Source organism: Canis lupus, chromosome 14 (assembly GCF_048164855.1).
Source record: "Canis lupus baileyi chromosome 14, mCanLup2.hap1, whole genome shotgun sequence".
NCBI lineage: Eukaryota > Metazoa > Chordata > Mammalia > Carnivora > Canidae > Canis > Canis lupus.
The window spans coordinates 25,613,085-25,631,956 of NC_132851.1; the positions used below are offsets into that span (position 1 = coordinate 25,613,085).

The 18,872-nt window shown below is 39.8% G+C and overlaps 1 long non-coding RNA gene and 1 pseudogene across 2 annotated transcripts in view; both read left to right on the forward strand.

Annotated features, from left to right (window-relative positions):
• LOC140603834 (uncharacterized) overlaps window positions 1-18,872 on the forward strand; it is a 41,443-nt gene that overhangs the window by 11,524 nt on the left and 11,047 nt on the right. The window contains exons 1-3 of one of the 2 annotated variants that reach the window (XR_012006813.1): window positions 16,278-16,471; window positions 17,204-17,325; window positions 18,780-18,840. This is a non-coding gene — a long non-coding RNA (uncharacterized lncRNA). Of the gene's footprint in view, window positions 1-16,277; window positions 16,472-17,203; window positions 17,326-18,779; window positions 18,841-18,872 lie in introns of those variants that run through there. The other variant, XR_012006812.1, reaches the window with a different exon arrangement.
• LOC140604414 (U6 spliceosomal RNA) lies at window positions 180-267 on the forward strand (annotated as a pseudogene).

Here is an 18,872-nt window from a genome sequence, read left to right on the forward strand (position 1 = left end):
TCTGGGACTGTGCTCTGAGGGCTCCTTATTTGTAACTTTTCCTTGATCATTGATCTGATTCCTCTTGAAAAGAATTATGCAATATGCATTTTTTTATAAATTTGGTAGATGCAATCTTCCACTCCCATGGGCTTTGTTATAAATTATGAAAATTATCTCGAAAAATTTTCATTTAGTGGTTGCTTCAGTAGTACATATACTAAAATTGGATTAGCATGGCTCCTGTGCAAGGATGACATGCAAATTCAGGAAGCTTCCCATATTTTTTGGAACTCTTGTGCACTGTTGGTGGGAATTAAAAATTGTTCAGCCACTAAAGAAAATAGCTATGGAGATTCCTCAAAAATTAAACATAGAAGTACCATATGATCCCGTAATCCCCCTTCTGGGTATATATCTAAAATGATTCAAAGTAGGATCTCAAAGAGATATTTGTATATCCAAGTTCATTGTGGCTTTACTCATGATACCCAAGAGGTAGAAGTAATCCAGATATCCATGGACAGATAAATGGATAAGGAAAATGGGGTATACACATGCAGTGGAATATTATTCAGTTAAAAAATGGAAATCCTGCCACATGCCGTAACATGGGTGGGTCTTAAGGATATTATGTTTAGTGAGATAAGCAGTCACAGAAAGACACATACAGTCTGATCCCATTTTATGAGGTATCTAAAGTAGTCAAACTCCTAGAAATAGAAAATAAGAGGGTTTCTAGGGGGTAAACAGGGGAGGAAATAAGAAATCAGTGTTCAATGGATATAGAGTTCCGTTTGCAGGATGAAAAAGTTTTAGAGATCTGTTGCAAAGCAATGTAAATATATCTAACAGTACTGACCTGTTCATTTAAAAATGGTTAATGATGGTAAATTTTATATGTATATTTTACCATACTTAAAAAAATTTAATTTAAAGATAACACTTTCCCTGGAGGGTACGGTAATTTTTTTTAAAAGATTTTATTTATTTATTTATGAAAGACACAGAGAGAGAGGCAGAGACACAGGCAGAGGGAGAAGCAGGCTCCATGCAGGGAGCCCGATGTGGGACTCGATCCTGGGACTCCAGGATCATGCACTGAGCCAAAGGCAGATGCTCAACTGCTGAGCCACCCAAGTATCCCCAGGCACAGTAATTCTTGATTGGAGAGGTGTATAAAGGGAAGGGAGAGACTCTTTGTGGCTGCTCAAATATGAGCTGGGTACTTCTCCTGGGTCCAGTGTGAGCACATTTCACACTATGTATGGGCCTTTAGATCCCCAACCTCTCCTAGGCAATTCTTTAAAGTATTGGTATCTCAGTTCAACCCAGAGATTCTAATTTGGCCTGTGATATGGACCTGGATGGTAAGATTTTTGAAAGCTCCCTGGATGGTTTAAAGTGTAGCCTGAGCTATAAAGCGTTGTTTGGATCAGCAATTTGTAAATTCTTAGAAGTTGAAAAGGATTTCTTTGGAGCTTTGACAAAATGTATATGCTCAATACTCTTCCATTCTCTTCCTCACTGTGCCAGATAATTCTGATTATTGTCCCTCTTCTCAACCAATCTGAGAAATATAACATTGGATGATTTCTAATGCTTCTTTGAGACAAAATATGTCCATGATTACTATTTTCTAGTAAGATTCTCCTGATCAAGGGATTGGGCTAGATTATATATATATATATATAAATATATTATAAATATATATAAATATTATATATATATAATATATTATATATATATAATATTTTATTTATTTTTTCATGAGAGACACACACACCACACACAGAGGCAGAGACACGGGGAGAGGGAGAAGTAGGCTCCATGCAGGGAACCTGATGCGAGATTCAATCCCAGGTCTCCAGGATCACACCCTGGGCTGAAGGCGGTGCTAAACTGCTGAGCCACCTGGGCTGTCCTAGATCCTATATTTAAACCCCATTACAGAGTTGAGTTCCTCATCAACTGGGTTTGCACACGACCAAGATTCTTATTAAGGTTGGTGGGACAGTCTTAGTTTTTTTTTTTTTTTTTTTTTTTGACAGTCTTAGTTTTTGGCTGTGGGTGTACACATAATCCATCTAACCTTTTAAATCCTCAGCAGTCAAATCACACAGTCTAAAGAGCATTTGGGCTTAAAAGCAACTTGTTGGGCTATAACAAAATTCCATTGTTTTGCTTACATATTGTTTGTCAGGCTATGAATAATTTAAAGATGATCTGAAGAACAAAAGGATGAAATTTCACAGAGTTAAGATTTGCATAAAGGGATTAGGCACTGCCAAAGGGATTTTTTTGACTCCCTAAAAATCAGTGGTATATCAGAGGGTACAGAGAGTCCTAAGGAATTACTATCAGGGTGTGCTCATTACCAAAGAATCGCAAATGGAAAGAACGCTTCACGTATTCATCCATTGTAAGCCAGTTTAGATACCCATGAGATCAGAAATCTGGCACCACAGGAGTCAGGGGACATGCCAACCTAATTCTGTTTAATATTAATTAAACTTAATATAGCTCAGTTATCTGCTTTTCAGATATTCCCAGGGAGAATACCAGAAAAGAAGAAATAAATCTATATTCATATTTTATGTATATTTAAATTACATAGTCATAAATGTGTTCATAATCGTATATTCATATTATGTAATACATTATCACATATTCTAAATTTCTGAATATTTCTAGAGTAAATGAATAGGAGAAATAGGAAATCAGTAATTTCCATGAAATCAGTTACCTGGGTAATTCATTTGAGAAGGTACAGGTGTCATTGTACAAATACACATTCTTTGTACACTGTGAGGAAGGCAAAAATACTGCTATGTGCCCTGCACATTAGCTTTTCAGGGATGGGAGCGATTAAGGCCCCTTAGAATTTTTCAAGAGGACATCATGAGGACATAACTACCCAGCTGTGTTTTAAAGTATGTCTACGGGTAACCAATACCATTGGGCAGTGCAGTTACCGTGGTGGTATTATCTTGGGAAGGTATCCAATCACATAAAATCTTGGCAAATGTTCACTGCATCCAAACTTTGATGGCTTCCTCTCTAGGTAGATGATTACATATATATAATAGAACTATTTGTTGTCTTTTCCTCATCTAATATTTACCACAGGGCAAGAAACACTCAATTTCTGTCCAGCAGCCCAATTTATATTAGAGTTATTTTTTTTAAACACGAGGATATTAAGTCTTACTAAAATATGTGAAATTAAATTAGCATTCCCAGCATTAGTGCTACTGCAGCAGACATTACATTGGTTGTGCATACAGGAAAGAGGAGAAGAAACTAAACTTAAAGAGGCAGAGAACCCAGGGCTAGAGTCCTAGTCATACTAAGACTCAACCCATAGAACTCAGGTTTCAATAGATATAAAGTAAGGGTAAATCTGGACTATACAAGCCAGGATTGTCAATAAATTCAGTGTGGAGTTTTAAAAATGTACAGATTCTCAAGACCTACCCCATGATTTCTGTCTAGAGTAAGGCCAAAGCATGTGCATGCGTGAAAATCCCAGTAATCCCAGGAAAGATTACTGCTTCCACCCAAGATGGAAAACAGGGACTATGTTAAGTGTCCTGCAGAAGCAACTATAAAACTGGACAAAACATATGAAACAATAATTTTTAAGACATTGGACGTCACACAGCAAAGGGCAATAATCCTTGAACGACAGGAAACAAATGAGATGAGTTCTACCATTATCCCAGATTACTGCCTTAAGAGAGTTTCAGGTTGTGTTGCTGCTGGGAGGAATTGAGGCTGAGCCCGTTGGTGTCCATGTTGGAAAAATGGATGTGGGAGTCCAAGAAAGCCAAGATGGCTAAAGTTTACAGAGTGGAGTACTGAAGAGAGACAGAGAGAGAGAGTAGGGTACAGAGAGACCCCTGGAAAGCTACAAAAGCTCCCCTCACCAGTCTTCAGCGGAGTTCTGATCAGTATACATAGATAAGAAAACTGCATAAGAGCAGAGAAAAATGCAACATCAACTCCTAATAAAAACTAGGAAAAAAAGAGAACTTAACCTGGTAAAGATCATCTATGAAAAAACCATACAGTTAATATTATACTTAGTGGTGAAAGGCAGAGTTATTTCCCTTTCAGGATCAGAACCAAGACAGAGACATCTGCTCTCAACAGCTCTATTCAATATTGTATTGGAGGTTCTAGCTAGTACAATTAGGCAAGAAAAATGAAAGTAACTGCAACCAGATTGGAAATGATGAAATAAACTTGTTTTTATTTGTAGGTGGCGTTGTCTATGTAGAAAATTTGACGGATACAAAAAAAGATATTTGAACTAGTAAATGAATTTAGCAAAGTTGCTGGAGACAAATCTCAATAGTATTTAAATACAGTAGCAACAAATATTTGGAAATTAAAGTAAATGTCATTTTTAATGGTACAAAAATAAGAAATAGGGATAAGTCTAACAAAAGATGGGTAAAACCTGTATATTGAAAACCATAAAATATTGATGAGAGAAATTAAAGAAGACCTACGTAAATGGAGACATTTTCTTTGTCTTTGGATTGGAAGATTCAATGTTGTTAAGATGTCAATTATCTCCAATTTATCTGAAGATTCAACACAATTCAACACAATCCAGGAGGGTTGTGTTGAAATTCCAGGAGGCTTTTTGGGCATGGGGGAGTAGAGACTGGCAAACAGATTTGAAATTCATATGGAAAGGCAAAAAGATCTAGGATAGCAAAAAACAAAAACAAAATCTTTTGAAAAGAGCAAAGTCAGAGGGCTAACACTACCTGATAGACTTTGCTAGCTCAAAATTACATCCTGAGGCAGACAATTAGGAATATCCTGAAACTGTATTAAGTCATCACGTTCCTATTTAGCAAATGACTAGTTTGATGAACTAAACAATATCCTGGAGATGCATGAGTTATGATTTAGTTGCCAGATTATTTACGGGAAGAAAGGAAATATGAAGTGTGGGCACTAAAGTAGCAATCAAAAACTTGTGTTTTAACAGAAACCATGTTTCTTAATGCATATAAATGGAGAAGCAGGATTTGTCCTCTTGCTCTTATTCATTGTGAGGATTAAAATATGCAAAGATGCTTAAAAAGGACAAAACACTATGTAGCTCTGGTATTGCTAGCATGTGTATTTGGAGCTTCTATGGGATGGGGAAATTAGCCAACTATTGCCCATTGTGGGGAAAAGGTGCCTAAAAGATGGGAGATAGTGTGTTAAAGCTCAACCTCACATCCTGAGCTTTGGATTGGACACCAATTTAGAGGAGCAGCATGCAGGAAAGAAGGCTGTGTCATCCAGGTATATACTAACTATACTATTAAGCAAGCTTCATAGCACTTTCTACTAGCTCAGTAGGTAGTGGGCTTTAGTGGTGAGTAGTGAGGATTACATGAGAAAGAAACATTACACGCAAAGTGTGGCACTTATATTAGGAATTTGATAATGCTAGTCAGAAATACACATGATTTTCAAACAACCCCTCCCAAAATAATGTTAGAACTCAGGAGAGTTGAAACCTTCCCCTCTGTGAGCAATAATGTAAACCATATAATTTGTTCTATTTTGATTATTGCCATGGTTACCTGGAAGCTCAGAACCAATTATGAAGCTTAGTTCTAACAGTTCTAAAGTTCCTTATCAATTTTATATCTGATTCGTGTTTGATCCTTAATATTCTTTCAGTTGACTTCCATAAACTGCCTATTTCTTTCTGGGAAGAGGGTTGGAGGAAGGAAAGTAAATGAAAAATGAATGCGTGCATGAATTAATGAACAACTGAATGAATTACATATGAACAAATATATAAATGTATATGAATCTATAATGTAAATATATATTTATATATGATACATACCTATATTATACATAAAATATATAATGTAAGTATATATATATATAGCATCCTAGCTACATATTTATTTACATTTATTCAATAAACTTGCATGAACTACCGAGGCAGATTCTATGTAAACCCCACCTGAAAACTAGCCTTCTACTATAATTAAATCCCAGCATCTGTGACTGTGTGTATGTCTGTCTCGTGTGTCTGTGTCTACCCTCATTCCATTGAATCTCATTCTCTAGAGACTTTGAGTTAAAGGAAAATCCATCTTTTTTTGGCCAAAGAGGATTTGGCGTTAGTTAATTAAATTCCTCGTAGGCGTCTTTCCTGATGCAGGAATACTAAATCCAGAGATAAGTTGTCTTGGCAACTGTTTTGGCGACGGTTAATAGCCTGCTCTTTAGGCTTGTGAATAAAGATGTTTGAGAATGTAAATCACCAGTTGAGGTTTAACAGATTTTATTCTCACTTTTCGAAAGAAGCTGGACACTAATTGATAATACAGTACACTTTTATTTATGTGTGAATAATAAAGCAACGTTCATAGCTCAGCCCTTGGACGATTACATATATTATTCATGCTTTCAAAATGTAATAAAGATACATAATATCAGTTTTCCAATTAAAGTTTATGACCAAGCTTGGTGATGGTTATAGTTTTTGGCAGAGATTTTTAATTTTCTTCAAATGCTTTCTTGGGATTCACAAAACAGCTTCAAGCATAAACATGTTTCGCTTGGGAGAACAGGAGGGGCAGAAACTAACACACGTGCACACGAAGATGACATATATATGCTAACATTTTCCAGGTACTGAATCTAGCAAAAACTGACAATAGCCCTATTTTAAAAAATAATTTCTTTTTAATTAAGATATCCTTTCAGGGTTCACATGCATTAAAGAAATTGGCTACTGAGTTAATTTGTTAACCATCAATTTTGTGACAAGCTAATGTGCACTGATGTCCATTCTTAGCACTAAAAGAATATGTGCCAATAAAACCATTTTTACTAGATAATAAAGTAATCCTCACTTGAGAGGCTTCACATTGAATGCTTAATAGAAATATAGGGTATTCAACAATTATGTAGGATTGAAACGAGCTTAAGAACTTTTGGTCCAACCTCTTTACATAAGAGGACACTGAGATCCAGAAAAGCCATAAATATTGTGAGTCTTTTGTAACTATGATCAGGTCATAAGCTCCCCATCATTGTCAATGCAATGTAGAGGGTCCTGCCATAGTGGCCTTCCATGTACTTATTTCTGGCTAAAATAACCCTGTCATGATTTTTTTTTCCTTCTCATAGAGACACATGGTATGATTTAAAGGTTTGGACTTCTGAGTCATTTACACTGGGTTCGAATTCAGATTACTTAAAAAAAAATCCAGCCTCCATAATCTTGATTCCCATAAAATCCTTATGGTCAGGTAGCAGCCACTCTATCTATAAAATATATGGAGGTGTTCCATCACCTTGAAATTATAAAGATAACAAAGGATCCCACTCTGCCATGAGAACTTCATATTGTGTACAATACATGGTCAGAGTCCTTTAGCTCTACAGAAAAATGTGTGTTTCAATGTCATTCTCCATTTATTGCCCAGAGGTAAACTGTTCTCATTTGGGGCTGCTGAGGAAGAGATACTAGCTTGTCATGGCTAAATCTTTTTCTCTGGGACCCATCCTGTCCTTTTCCCCTGGAAGTGAATCTGCAACAAAATACCTTCTTGTTTTTTTTTTGTCTTAATACATCAAAGTTAAGAAGGACAAGATACTATGTTCCCCGCCCCCCGCCCCCCCCCCCCCCCGCTAGTAGAATGTGCTTGTCCACCACTTTTCAAGAATATGATACAGCTCTTCAGTAGGACTCACTCACTACGGCAGTACTGTCTGATAAAAATCTCTACAGTAAAAAAAAAAAAAGAAAAGAAATCTCTGCAGTAATGGGAATGCTCTGAGTTACCCTAACAAATATGGTAGCTATTAAGTAGCCTCATGGGGCTTTTGAGCATTTCATATAGAACTAATGTGACAGGTGAGCTGAATTTTATACTTTACTTAATTTTGGTTCATTTAAATTTAAATATCCATCTGCGAGTAGAAGCTACCATGTTGGACAGTTCAGGTGGAGAGGTTGGATGGGTAGGTATCAGGAGCCTGCCTCTCTACCTCCCTTCCTTTTCTTTCTTCTCTTTCTTCCTGCTTTCCACTTCAGGTTTTTTCCTTTATACATGATAAAGTAAGCCAGGCCAAATGGGGCTTCTTTGAAGGCAACATATTTTGCTTTTTACTGGAATCTTTTTGGGGATGGTCCTTAAACTGGGAAAAAAATGGCAGTATCAGGCTCTGTAGAATCCTGATAAGGAAATCCTTTCCTTTGAGGTTAAGGTGATCTGGGATCATCCTGTGCCCCTCCAACCACACGTTATAGGTAAGTATCCATTCTGCCAGAGTAGAACACAAATCACGATTGAGCATCTCCTATATTACAGAGATTGACATTTCTTGATATGTTGTAGTAATGTCTTATCCCCTTTAAGTAACCTGATTAGATCTTAATGCCAATAGCTTTTAGTGCTTTAAGTCACTAAGTCTAGACTTCATTCTTAAAACAGATAATGATTTTATTTTTAAAGGCTTTGCTCATTTATGTCTAGTCTCTCCATCCCGATGTGTTAAGGAGAGATACTACACATGTCACAATCAGTTTTTAAAATTTTGTGTGTTCATTCATTTCACAAACATCATCCTTCCTTCATCCTACTAGTGCTGCAGGGAAACAAAAGAAATAAGATGAATATGAGCATTTGCATTATAAGGTAGAGGACAAAGTATTTCATAGGTAGCCTTTAGGAAGATTTCCTAGTTTCAATTGAAATTCACCTCTTCCACCTCTAATGTCTGGCTTGGAGATTTTTGTTTAGGGAGGCCTTTGTCTTTAAGCTTCTGAAGTCACATCCTTCAACAGCAATTTCTGAGTGCATGGCCTGTGGCTACTGAAGCCCAAGACCCCTTCCTTTAAGATTTGACTTTCTAGCTACCAGCTGGCTCACGACACAGTCAGGTAAGAATCAAAAGCCATTCCTTCTTGGTAGCTGAATACAGGCTGCTTTCTAAGGCTATTGTTCCAAAAATTACCTCCTAAAACCGCACCCAAATGTGCAATTTACCCACTGTGATGACCATGCTTATCCTTCAGCAATGTCCCTGACTTCTCTTAGTTGTCTGAAATATCCTTTTCATATTTTTTTCTGATGATGTGAATGGTTTGTTTCTAGCACCCTTATAAAAATCCTTGACATCTACAGTGGTGTAGTAACCCACTTTGTACCCCACTCATCAGCAATGTGATCAACGGGACCAATATTCTAAGAAAAATCATAGTGTACGTGAAGGAAACAATTCTCCATTCATTTAATATTTTGGTACTACCTGTCTGAGGACCTGTGTCTGGGGATATTTATTTTATTTAATAGCAATAAGAATTATTAGCAGGTTGTCATTACCATTCGTAGTTGTCAGGGAGGAAATTGATGCCCAAGAAGTCAAGCAAATTCTGCAGAATTTTGTAGCTCCTTGTGATAGGGTTGACATACAAAGCCAGGTCTCTATGGACCCAGGGACAGCTCTTTCCACTTTTTGCACATTTAATCCACTTACAGAAGCAGTCTGGTGTGAAGCATAAAATCCATACTTCATATTAGTTTCCAGATGCCCTTTGATTCACTTTCCAGTGAATCTTATGTACTCATTATAGCAGGTCTGACAAAACTTGAAAATACAGATATTTGTTTGAATTCGTTTGTGTCCTTAAAATTTTTTTTCTTTAACAGTATTATAAAGTAAAATTGTTCATGAAGTAAAATTTTCTGTTATTCAATTAATCCTCACTATGAATTCTTAAAAAAATTTATGTGGGTCTGTGTGTATATGTGTATTTTGTCTCCCACCTACACACATTTATATCCAGTCTTGACATTTGAATTTCTGTTCCTGAATTTTTCCTTTTAAGATAAAAAGGACTTTCATTTTCTGAAGACATTGATTTAAAAGGTTGGTTCTCAATTTGAGTTCATCTAAAAGTTGGCCACACAACTTTGACAAACATGATTCACTCCTGGGGCCTCATTCTCTCCACCTGTGAGATGAGAATGATGGCCATGTTACTGTTCCACTTCTTTTTCATGGAAGTAAACACCTATAAATGGATTTGAGGGATCCCTGGGTGGCGCAGCGGTTTGGCGCCTGCCTTTGGCCCAGGGCGCGATCCTGGAGACCCAGGATCGAATCCCACGTCAGGCTCCCGGTGCATGGAGCCTGCTTCTCCCTCTGCCTATGTCTCTGCCCCTCTCTCTCTCTCTCTGTATGACTATCATAAATAAAAAAAAAAAAAATATATATATATATATATATATAAATGGATTTGACATAACCAGTACCTTCCCCTTAGAAATGAAGCCTGGTTTATTTTTGAGTACATTGTTGTTTCTTGATCTGTCACTTGCTCTTCAGTGGTGATAAAGAAATCACCTGCTCATATAACTGCAATATCGTGCCTGCTGTTAATATTCAAAGCATTCTTTTCAGCATGGAGAACCAAGAACCCATGGTGAAGAATCAAGAAATCCTTATTTAATTTTCCAGAAATATTGGAATATATACCAGTAGGCTTTGCACATAATTTGAGAAAGAGAAAAACCTATAGCAGCCTGAGATAAACCTGTTGTAAGGAAGTTGCTATAATTTTGGGCACAGGGTGTGCAGAGTGGCCACAAGGTGGCAGCCTCTTAGAACACCTGGGCTAGTGGATGTCCTGAGAAATGGCCATGGTGTTTGATCTTGCCTTCACAGCTCAGCCATATCCAGGTCAAGTGTGTGCCAAGGTGAGAGCTGCCAAGGGGTTCATCAGCTAGCACTGATGGAAACCACTTCTTGACGGTGTTTTAAAGCAGTAACTGTATCACTCTTCCATTTTAGAGTGCCATAGCTTTCATAATGCTTTATTTCCCTCAAGAATCTAAAACCTAGAATGGTTAGAAAAAAAGTATGGGGGTAGGACTCTTCATTCTATTTTCCTATTGTTTGCAGTGATTGGTTCTCAACCTTGATGGTACATTAGAATATCCTGGGGAACTTATAAATCAATCTCTGGGGCAGGGTCCCAGAGATTGATTTTTAAAAGCACCCCAGGTGATTCTAAAGTGCATTCAGAGTTGAGAACCATCTTTCCAGGTCCTCACAATTTATTCACTCATTCACTCACCAGTTATTGCACACTTCCTCTGTCAGCTCGGAGCAAGGTGATGGTGATGATGTAAAATGAGATTCTACAATTGTCCCCAAAGACTGTGCAGGTTAGTAATTCAATTCAATGGACGTCAATTCAGCAAACATTTTTCAAGCTCTTATGCATGACCAGGACTATACTAGATACAGAGGAGGCTGAGATGACAGCAGATCCTGCTGTCTGGCTTTTATATTCCAGTGGGTGGTATGTATGAATAATTACATGAGGCAGAATTTGGTATTATTAATGTCTGACCTTTCTATATAACACTTCCCAGTAACACAAAGATTATTTACCAATCTAGATAACTTGAAGCTCACTCAATAATTCTTGAGATGTAAGCAGCTGGCTATCAGTATTTGAGGTTCAGAGAGAAGACTAACATGCTTTGCCAAGAAGAAGCAAGTCAGTCCTCACACTCACACCTACAGACTCCATGGTCTGTGCTTGCTGACTTCTTTCATGCTATGCTGTGGGGCTCAGGAAAGAGTGGTTTTGACTCCATGAGTGAGGACAATTGTTTAAGGGCGTTTTTGTGTATTTGTCTTGGGAGTTTAATTTCCTGGAGAAGAGCAGATAACCATTTCTGTCCACACATTTCCCAAGATCCTTCCTCCATCCAGTCAAAGGCCTCTTCTTGGTGCTATCCTTATGCTCATATCCTTTTAAATGATTTCTTACTTTTACCAACATTTCTCTTTTCTCCAATGTTCTGGATGTCTATTGTCTTGGAGAGAAAACTGAAAGTATTTAGTTCCGTCAGCAGATCTGCTTGTCATGCTTCTGTCAATCATAGAAAGGTTTAATTAGAGGACTGAAAATTAGTCCAAATGTATATAAAGAAGAAGCCAAACAAGTCTCAATTTTAGAGATCTCCATTCTGTCAGCTAATAAAGTGTTAAGCCAAATGCCATCTGGATTGGGACTGGCACATAAGATAGTTGATGATGAACATGTTTTAAGAATTAACCTTATGGCTGATTTGGAAATTTGTCTCTTAAGGGAGTGAAGTGTGGGTGAATATCCTCCTCACATGCAGAATCAAAGTGATATTAACACCCTTCAGAGTCAATCAATATAAGTAGATATTCCTGGGTCACTGTTTTATTTTCCCATAATAGCAGAGAATCCACTAAGTGATTGATTCTCAGAGGTCTCTGGCATTTCTATGGCATAGAAGACTTTGCTGCTGAAGACCTCACGGGGGACTGTGGAATTATCTATCCTTTCCTTAAAGGCTTGGCAATCTTAAATGATTAGGACTGTCCAGATTTAGATGCGAGAGCCTACGAGAAACACTAGAAAATTGGAGTGCGTCCAGGAGGAGACATTTATATGATGAGGAACCTGCACATCCTCCTAAAGAGCAGCAACTGAAGAGCTGTAAAATTTTAGGATGAGGAAGTGAAGATCCAGAAATAAGGATGGAAACATGAGAAATGTCCAAATATGCAAATATCTATTTGTGGAAGCGAGGTTATGTCCATTCTATCTGGCTCCAGAGAGAAGGACAATGACTAGGGATGGTGATGACAGGGGGATACATTTCAATTTATGCTGATGTAGAAATCATTATGCACTATAATGATTCTGCAATAAAAGTGGTTGCTTCATAGCCCCCCCCTTTTTTTCAGAGATGTTCAAGAACAGTATGTCAGGAATGTAGAAGTAGGGATTGAGAAATTGGTTCTAATGAACTTTCCTGGAAATATTCAACAGCTCTGGTTTTCTCCCTCAAGAAGGTTTAGCCCTCATGTCTCTAATTTTGTTCAACACATTGTATCGTTGAACTTCACTCTTTCAAGTGGGAGAAACACTGGAGGGATGCTAAAAATCAGCCATTAGTGTGAAGTGGACAGGTAATCCATTACCCACACTTCTAGGGTGTATAGAACACTAGCCCCTGTTAAATAAGCATATATATGATGATTCTTCTGATGCCAAGTCAGCTGTGTATCAGAGGGGCAAACAGTCCCACGCAACCCGATTCTAGTCTATTCTTCAAGCTCCTTTGCCCCTAACTCTCCCTCTTTACGCTTGAGTCAGACTCAACTACTGAACACACTCTTCTTTACCACACAGTCATGGTTCTGCTTAAGCTATTCTATGTCGGAGAAGTATTCCCTTCCATTCCTCCCCTAGCACCTTTACCTACCTCAACTCCCTTCATCTCAGACCCCACTTTCCATAGGTCGTCCCTAACCCCCAGGGATGTGTTCATTGCCCTTTCTCTGCTTCCATAATACCTCCCTTAAATTTCACTCCCCTCCCTTAAAATTCTGGCACACGTTACTACTTAGTGATGGCACACTTTCTTGGCTGAGCCGGGATTCAACTTTAGAATCCTTTAGAAGTCATTTCAGGAAGCCACTACTAATGAGCCAGAGCAGATGATCCAGATGAAACCTGCCTGCCAGTCCCAATTTGGTGCATGCCTCACTCATGACACTTTCTATGTTGTATCGTAAGCTTTCATGAAATTGTTTTTTTGTACAAGCCTGAAGACACCATCAGGGGAATTGTTGTAATCTTTAGATTTTTAATAAATTCTCACTACTGTGTGCAGGGCTTGATATTGGTCTTCACAAAGATCTCCTTGCTGTGGAGGTGAATGGGAGCTTGGTGGGAAGAAGGTTGGTAGGGCAGAGGGGAGCTCTCGAATGCCTTCACAATCCAGTCTCTGTGTGTCTCCCTGATGATGACCCCAGATGTTACTCTTTGAATGGAGGATAGGGGAGAGGGCACCATAACTGCTGCCTACCTGGGAGATGGGCTGGGAACAGGTTGGTGCCTTTAGGACCTTTTCCTTCAAGGTTCTGAGGGATCCTCTGGCAGAAAGGGTATTACTCGCCTTTGAAATCCTTTTTATTTACTTTATTTATTTAATTATTTATTTTTTAAGAGAGAGAGAGAGAGAATTTCTCTGGATGCCACGCCCAGCATGGAGCCTGACATAGGGCTCGATCTCATGACCCTGAGATCATCACCGGAGCTGAATCCAAGAGTTGGACACTTAACTGGCGGAGCTACTCAGGTCTCCTTGTTTCTTTTTAAGGAATGCTTCACTATTCAGGCCTTTGTGTGGGCAGCTTCCCATGCTTACCTCCTCTCACTGTGTCCACACAGAGCCCTACCTTTCTTTCTTTTTCTTTTTTCTTCCTTTTTTTTGGTTTTATTTTTAAAGTTTTTATTAAAAGTTCAGGTAGTTAACATAGAGTGCAATATTAGTTTCAGGTGTACAATATAGTGACTCAACCCTTATGTGCATCACCCGGTGCTCATCACAGGTGCATCCTTAATCCCCATTCCCTATGTCCTCCATCCCCCTCACCCACCTGCTCTCTGGTGACCACCAGTTTATTCTCTATAGCTAAGAGTCTGTTTCATGGTTTGCCATTCTTTTTTTCCCTATGATCATTTATTTTCTGTCTTAAATTCCACATATGAATGAAATCATCTGGTATATGCCTTTCCTGACTGCCTTATTTCACTTAGTGTAATGCTCTCTAGTTCCATCTGCATCATTGCAAGTGAGCCCTACCTTTCCATTGCAAAGTGCTCATTCCTTCCCCAAGGGCCCTTTAAACCTAGCTCCCACCAGCCGTCTCTCCCCTGTGTGCCACCAGGGGGCGTCAGTTCAGCGCTGGTCCACCTTGTGCTTGGCTTGCCTGCAGTCTCCTGTCCTCTCTCCATCCATCACCTCCCCACAGGACCAATTCTTTCCTTCTGCTCTGTGCAAGGAGCTTGGCTTCCGGGAACTTGTCTTCAGTGGCTTTTGCTCCTGAGCTTCCAGCAGTTCAGGAGCGTCAGTGAAGAGCAGAGTCCTGGGGCTGATGACACAGGCTTGGAGGCAGATAGAAATGACTCTACCATTCACAAACCATGTGATCTTGGCTTGATGCTAAATGGCATTGAGACTTAGCTTCTTCATCTGTTAAAAAAAAAAAAAAAAGTAAATTATCATACCTGCCTCATGTGATTTTGGGGAAAATTAAATAATTCTTGCTGTACCCTTAGCAGACCCTGCCTTGTAATATCAAATTTTGGAGTGAATAACTGAATGTCGTAAAAGATCTCAAAACTAATCTAAACATAAAGATAATAATGAAGTGCTATTCACGAGGCTACGGGTCAGCTGGGGCTTGGGGAGCTCGTAGGGTGCATGTGGTGGGAAATATGACTGGGCAGATGAGTAGGAACCCGGTTCAGGAAGGCCTTGAAGGAAAAGCTGAATGCTTAGGACATCATTGTACTTTTGCTCTCTAGGCAGGAGGGAAAGGACACCAAAGACAGTCATTGATCAATGCCAGCCCACGAGTCCCATCTACAGAAAGGGTGAGCAGTCCTGGGGATTTACAGGAGAACTGAGCAATTCTTTTTTGGAAGAGTACCTGTGATTGAGATCAGAATGCTTTTGCCTAACCTGATGGGGGATGCTTTGAGGAGCCCCATTGGCCCTGTTTCAGGCCTAGAAATTCCTAACATAGTCACTTTCTCGGCTGGTAAACCTTTTAAGGCCCCAACGGCAGGTTTGGTCACAGCTCTTTTATGCAGAGGCTGACATTAGAGCACAGTTCGGTCACCAGTAAAGATGAAGGAGAAGGGACTGTGGGAGAGCTGCCCAGTTGACAAATGTGGGTAGGGTTGACTCGGGTGCTGAGACCAGAGCATGGTGCCAAGCCCTAGGGCGCAGTCTGGCAGTGGCCCCCGCACCTGGCGGCTCACCACTGGGAAAAGATGCTGGTATCTGTTGGACTTCCATCACAGCACGTCTGTGAATTCACCTTAAAGAAACAAAGACCAAAGACTGGGACGTGGGGTGGACATGTGGGAAGGCCCCTGGAGAGGAGGGGGTTCATGGACTCCGCCCAGTTCCAGAGGAGGGATGGTGACCAAGGGTGACATTTCAAGAGGACCAGGTAACCACTCAGTGGAAAAACTTCAGAGCTATCAGACAGTGGCAACCGCTGCTTTACAAATGTCCTATTGGTAGCGATGTTTAAAGACAGGCTGCCACTTGGGGGAAAGGGAGTCATCAGTGGGTCATTCTTGAAGTAGCACTTTAGATGAAATGAACTCTTACTTGGGAAGGAAGAAAGTTGGATAAAATGTATTTTCCGGAGACTTCATGAACTGCAACATACTTTATTTATTCAGTACTCTTGGATGCTCTAGAAGAGTCTCCTGTCTGCCCACCTTTCTAAAGATCCTCACCGCATTGTCTCTACTGGAAGATGGTTCTCTCAGCTAAGAGCAAGAACTATGTGCTATTTACATCTGAATCTCAGCCCATAGGATACTACTTACCATCGAGTAGGGGTGCATTAGATGTTTGTTGAGCAAGTGAGTCTCAAATTAATTTTTTTTTTTGTATATAGGATTAGAACATGGACCAAGTCCCTCTTGTGTACTAGATATGCCTATTTGGAATGAAAACCAATAGCTAACATTTATCGCTCTCTTATTACTGGCCAGGTGCTGGGCTTAATGCCTTATACACATTGTCTCATTTCAACCCTACAAACAGCCCTATTAAAAGATCAAGCAGGGATGCCTGGTTGGCTTAGTGGTTGAGGTTGAGCATCTGCCTTCAGCTTAGGTCATGATCCTGGGGTCCTGGGATCAAATCTTGCATCAGGCTCCCCACGAGGAGCCTGCTTCTTCCTCTGCTTATGTCTCTGCCTCTCTCTGTGTCTCTTGCATAAATAAATACAATCTTTAAATAAAAAAAATAAAAAAAGAAAAATCAAGCAGATGTTACTATCATAGTCTTTTTACTAATGAGGAAACTAAGGCATACAGAGGCTATACAGCTCCCCCACGGTTACATAGAGAGCAATTAGATGATGCAGGATCAAAATTTAGGTTGTGTGACTCCAAAGCCAATGTAGTTCATCAGTGCACTATACCATGAGTGAAGGAATGATCGTTAGCGATCATTAATCGGGGCAGTGTATTTGCAAAACATAGCTAACAGTTACTGAGTGCTTTCTATATGCCAGGCACTAAGTATTTGCTCACTTAATCCTTGCAGCAGCTTACAATGTAGGTACTATTATTGTGTTCATTTTATAGATAAGGAACAGGATCCAGGATTTTCAGGTTTATTGGATCCTAAAGCTCATCCTTCCAATGTTATGTGGTCTTCCCTCCATTGTGATACTGAAGAGTGAATAATGAATCTTCTTCTGTAAAAGGTATGTGTTGCTCTAAGAAAACTGTACTTGGATTTGACCTGGAACTGGATCTCAGCTCATCAAATACTTTGTTAGGATAGTAACATTCCAGAATGCTTTCTGCTTGCCCACTGGACAGTGCTTAACTAAGCACTTCAAGGAAGGATGGAAGGTGGCAAAGAAACTCCTCATAAAGCCAGTATTGTGGGAAAAACTAATAATTTAGTACCAAGTGTAGATGGGTTTAGGGCCTAGTTCGCCAGTTTCTTGGCTAGAGGACCCTGCAGGCTAACCTCTCCATACCTCAGTTTCATCATCTATAAAATGGGAATGGTAACTATACTCACCTCATAGTGCTGCTATAAAGAGTTGAAGGCACCAAATTTCCTTCCCTTTCCTTGTCATCTCATACTTCTTTTCCCTCTTTTTCTCCCTCTTTATGTTCCTTTCCGTCTTTCCCTTTCTTCTTCATTTTCTCATTGTTGTTCATAAATTTTTTAAAAGATTTATTTGCTAGAAAGTGAGAGAGAGAGAGAGAGAGAGAGAGAGAGACAGCATGTGGTGGGGGTGGGGGTGGGTGGGAGGAACAGAGGGAGAGGGAAAGAGAGAATCCCAGGCAGACTCTTTGAGAAACACAGAGCCCAGCACAGGGCTCGATCTCAGGACCCTGAGATCATAAGCTGAGCTGAAATCAAGAGTCAGATGCTTGGGCAGCCCGGGTGGCTCAGAGGTTTAGCTCTGGCTTCAGCCTGGGGTGTGGTCCTGGAGACCCGGAATCGAATCCTGTGCCGTGCTCCCTGCGTGGAACCTGCTTCACCCTCTGCCTGTATCTCTGCCTCTCTCTCTCTCTCTCTCTCTCTGTGTGTGTGTGTCTCATGAATAAATAAATAAAATCTTAAAAAAAAAAAGAGTCGGATGTTTAACCGACTAAGCCATCTATGTACCCCATGTTGTTCATAAGTTTTTAATGTGGATTTATTACTGCATACAAGATATCATTCATTCCTTTTTCATATTTTCACCTCATCACAATCAACCATACTCCAAAATAATGCTAAACCTTCTAGTTGGATTGCAAACTATGTTCCAAGAAAGTGGATGTGGCTTTAACAGGAAGAGGTGCCCCTGCACCCCTTCTTTGGGTTCGTATGTTTGAGGTAAAAAACTTTCTTGCTGAGAAGAAGGGCAAAAGCTGATGTGTTCAAGAGCACACCTGCGCTTGGGCCAGCAGCTCAGTGTGGGGAGCCGGGGAGCTGGGAGGCATGGCTGGCCAACAGGAGGAATCCAAGAATTTACCACACGAACCCAACACAGCACCTGGGCAGGGCACTTCTTGGGAAAGAAATCCTCCTCTCCTTGCCTGAGGATCCCTATGGGTGTGTTTCAGTGGAGAGTGTCGAATTGTACTTTAGACAAGCAAAGCAGGAAGAGGACTAATCATTTACATCTCGGCTTTTTTCTCCCTCCCTCCCTAGGGGTGAGGACGTGTGCTGCCTCCTGCCGGGCGTTGTGGGGAAGATTCATTAGCTAATATCGGTAAAGGGCCTTTGATGATGACTCCTAAGTGT